Source organism: Meles meles, chromosome 8, assembly GCF_922984935.1.
Source record: "Meles meles chromosome 8, mMelMel3.1 paternal haplotype, whole genome shotgun sequence".
Lineage (NCBI taxonomy): Eukaryota > Metazoa > Chordata > Mammalia > Carnivora > Mustelidae > Meles > Meles meles.
Genome location: NC_060073.1, coordinates 25,442,451 through 25,447,036, shown reverse-complemented (window position 1 = coordinate 25,447,036; position 4,586 = coordinate 25,442,451). Strand labels below are relative to the sequence as shown.

The following is a 4,586-nucleotide window of genomic DNA, read 5'->3' as shown; positions in this document are numbered from 1 at the left end:
TTCATAAAAATTTACATTTGTGATTATAGCTATGAAAACAATAATGTTTGTAATGACATAAACTGGAAGCAACACAAAAGGTCATTAACAAGGGAATGGATAAATGGAATATTCACATATAGATATAATACATCAATGTAAGAGGGTGAACTACAGCTAGATGTAACAATATAGATAACTCTAAGAAATATTTTTGGTGAAAAAAAGAAAAACAAAACATATCCAAGAATAACATTTTTAAAATTTAAAACAATCAAATTAAATAATGTGGTTTTCAGTTACATGCATAGCGTATAAGTAAATTGGCTCTTCAAGAATAATAAAAAGTCACAATTTTTGGTTTATACAAATTATTTTGGTGTAAATCTTCCCACCATGGCTGATTTTCTTGCAAGTGACCTTGCAGATATGAGTGAGAAATTGGAAAAAAATGCAATCAGCTCTTTAGAGCCAGTGCTCCAATATACCACTGCATTTATAGGTGTTAAGATAAATATAATTTTAAAAAGATTCTATATACATATAGAATGAACACAGGGCAAGGATTTTACTTACCTCATTAATGAAGGAGAGAACATGGGTTCAGATAGCAGACATGGGTCAAATGAAAATTAGAAAAATGATTTGCCATGAAAGGCATTCTGAAATACTTTATTCGGGGGGGGGATGATTAATGACCTAAAGGACAATATATAACCTTTGGGGTTATTTTTCTACTAGACAGAAATATTTGCAATTCTATTGGATAAAACCTACAAATTAACATGCAATTTATGATTGTGTGAGCCTTTATTTAATAGCAACATCAACCACAGGTACATTATTCTAGATAAAATAATTTGTTGTGGAAGCTCCAGTATAAATTTGAAAGGATACACTGTCCACACTTTTGCTTTACTCCCAAGCTGTAAATATTTTTTTTTCTTAGTGACCACACCAATTTGATTAGACATAATCTATAATGATTATTCTTGATCACAAAAATGAGAGTCTCAATTGGCTTAATTATTTATATAAGGCTATGAGAAGTGGTCATTCTCCTTGCCTATAGAGTACTTAGCATGTTCTAAAGCAAGAAAATTAACTTTTTTCTCAAATTTTCATTAAGAAATCTCAGATTGGGTAATGTAAAAGCCTCTGTTATTATTTCTTTCATCTTGAGGCTAACAAAGCAAAGAAAGTCTCTCCACTAGATTTCTTCTATAATTCTTTCTGATTTCAGTGAATTTCATTCTTCTCTTTTCAACTAAAATTATCAAACTAGTGTGATTTGTCCAAGGATTCTTCTTAGTAATATAAACTTGCAATCTTCTATGGATTCTGGGCTAGCAGTTTCTGGGAATTCCTCTCACTATCTCTCTCTCTGAAGAGACTAAGACAGTAGTAGTTCTCAAATTTTGGTTTCAAGAGCCTTTTACAACTCCTAAAAGTTTCTGAAGATATCAAAGTGGTTTTGGAGATTTTATTTCTCCATGTTTACTGTATTAGGCATTTTAGATGATAATTTTTAATATTTATTAATTCATTTAAAAATAGCAATAATAAATTCACAGCTATATCCACTCCCTTCAGGTAAACTGTACTATGGTTTGGCTCATTTTATTTCAATGGTCACAAGAATCCAATGTTTTTGCAGTTTCTTTGTCATCTTCCTATTTTTTCTTGAATTCACTGGCCAATTTCTATTAACATATTATAAAGAACACTGATTATTTAATCTGCTTTTTAAAAAGAAAAGATTTTATTTATTTGTCAGAGAGTGAAAGGGAGAGAGATAGGGAAAACAAGCAAGGGGTGTGGCAAGCAGAAGGAAAAGCAGGTTCCCTGCTGAGCAATGAGCCTGATGCAGGACTTGATCCCAGAACCCTGGGATCATGACCTGAGCTGAAGGCAAACACTTAACTGACTGAGCCACCCAGACACCCCTGATTATTTAATTTCATCAATCTTCTTCTTCTAAGACAAATTTCTCTCTTGATCAATAATATCATATGTTATGCTCCTATTACTCATATATTGCTTGATTTTTTAATCCTCTATAAAAAGATCTCAAAGACTAGGTTTATAGACTGAAAGACTCAAGTTAAAAAAAAAAAAAACAAAACTCTCCCTTAATAGATCTAGAGCTTGAATTCAATCTCAAGTTCCTGGAAGGGTATGTCTGTGAATTGGGAGCTGGAAGGTGGGGAGGTGATATAATGTCCATGTAAATTGGAAAGTAGATTCTAAACTCTTACAGAATTTAGCATGGTCAAAAATAGACAAGAAACTCTTAAAAATAAAGCTAGACATTATAAACCGTGAGTTCTATTGTAATAATATTTATTACATCTATAAATAACATCTTATAATATTATAATTATAATATTATATTTTATAATACAATATTATATAATATAAAACATAATATAATATAACATAAATAGCATCTTATGATACATCTTATAATACTACATATTATAAATAGATATTTATAATATCTATTGTAACAATATTCTATTGTAATAATATTCTATTATTTAATTCTATTCATAATTACTACACTTGATCTTAGCCAAAAGGCCGAGAAGCGATAATTCTATTCATAATTACTATCTATTAATATAGTCAATTAATATAGTAATTATCTATTAATAATTTAATTCTATTATTAATTCTATTGTAATAATATTAGTACAATAATAATAGTGTAATAATTATCAGGAGAGTGTAGTGATTTAACAAGAATGCACAACCTAACCAATGAAACACGATAAAGATACACGTGTATGTGGTCAACTGGTTTATGACTGAGGTAATACCATAGTACAATGGACAAAGGACAGTACTTTAAATAAATGGTGTGAGGTAAGTTGGTACATAGGAAATATAGAAACCTCAATCTTGGAGTGGCTGGGTGACTCAGTCATTCCAGCATCTGCCTTTGGCTCAGGTCATAATTTCAAGGTCCTGGGATTGAGCCCTGCATTGGGCTCCCTGCTCAGTGGGGAGTCTGCTTCTCCCTCTCCCTCTGCCCTTCCCCACCACTTGTACATTCTCTTCCTCCCTTTCTCAAGTAAATAAATAAAATCTTCTTTTTTAAAGAAAAAGAAACCTTGATCTTCCTTCATATGACAACAATAACTCAATTTCAAAAATTTTCCTGATCTCACTGTGAGAAATAAATTAATCAGACTTTTGAAGAAAACATAGACTGTCTTCTGAACTTGGGTTAGGCATAATAATATCATTAAAAATTTTTAAAGTACTTAAGTACTTAATAAAAGGCAAAGAAATAAATACCACCCTGTTTTGAATATTATAAACATCTTTCCATCAAAAGATCAAAGGAGTGAAAAGACAACTTACAGAATGGACTAAGTAAGACATTTGCAGCACATATATTTGACAAGGATCGAGTTCTCAGAAGATAGCAACACACACACACACACACACACACACACACACCCCTTTTAAAAATTAGTTAAAAATCAGTATGAAAAAAATTAGTTAAAAATCAGTATGAAAAAAATTAGTTAAAAATCAGTATGAAAAATATATATATATATATATTTATATATATATATACAAAAAAGGATGTGTAAGTAGCATATATATATATAGCATATATATATATATATGCTACTTACACATCCTTTTTTGTAAAGTGCCTGTTCAAGCCTTTTTTTCATACTGATTTTTATATATATATATATCATATATATATATCCCACTTCACTTGTTATCAGGGAACTACAAGTTCAAACTACAATGAAATTCTACTAAACACCCAAAGAAAATTCTAAAATTTAAAAGGCATCATAGAAAGTGCTATCAGGAAATTGGAGGAATAGGGACTCTCATTACACACCAGCAGTGTGTATATAAATTGTTAAACTTTTCTGGGAAATTACTTGGTAATAGAAGCCTAAACTGAACATAATCTATCATCTACCCATTCTACTTCTAGGTATGTTATTAACAGAAAGGTGCACACCAAAATACATGTTTTTATAGTGGCATTATTCATAAGAGACCCCAAAACTGAGAAAATAAAAATCCCAGCAAGAGTTGTATAAATAAAAATACAAACAGTAGAATATTGTACAGAAATTAAAATGAATAATGTACAACTACTTGCAACATGAATGAATCTCAGATTTATTATTTTGAGCAAAAGGAGTCAAATATAAAAAGTATATGGTTATGTTGATGTACAGTTTAAAAACATCTAAAGCTAATCTATGAGAATAGTGATTACCCTAGGGGAAAAATAAATAGATGATTGCATATTGAAGTTTTCTGGGATGCTTAGTAATGTTCTGTTCCTCAGTCTCAGTGCTACTTACAGGTGTATTCAGTTACAAATCCATTCTTCCACTTAGGGTTTGTGTACGTTTCTAAATGTAGGTTATACTTCAACAACAATGTCAAAAAGGCAGAAAAAAATCTTCAACAGTTTCCTCAAATCATCCACCAATACATTTGCCAAAATTGCAATATTTAGTCTAGGAATAACCTAATTTTCAATATGGTGTGTCAAGAGGGAAAAGTAATTTCTACAAAAGGATGGATTCAGATTGAGCTCTGACCTCCAGGTTCTACCC

General features: G+C 30.6%; 1 pseudogene; it reads right to left on the bottom strand.

Moving 5' to 3' along the window:
- Positions 1–2,489: 2,489 nt before the first annotated feature.
- On the bottom strand, positions 2,490–2,574 carry LOC123950230 (annotated as a pseudogene).
- Positions 2,575–4,586: the final 2,012 nt, after the last annotated feature.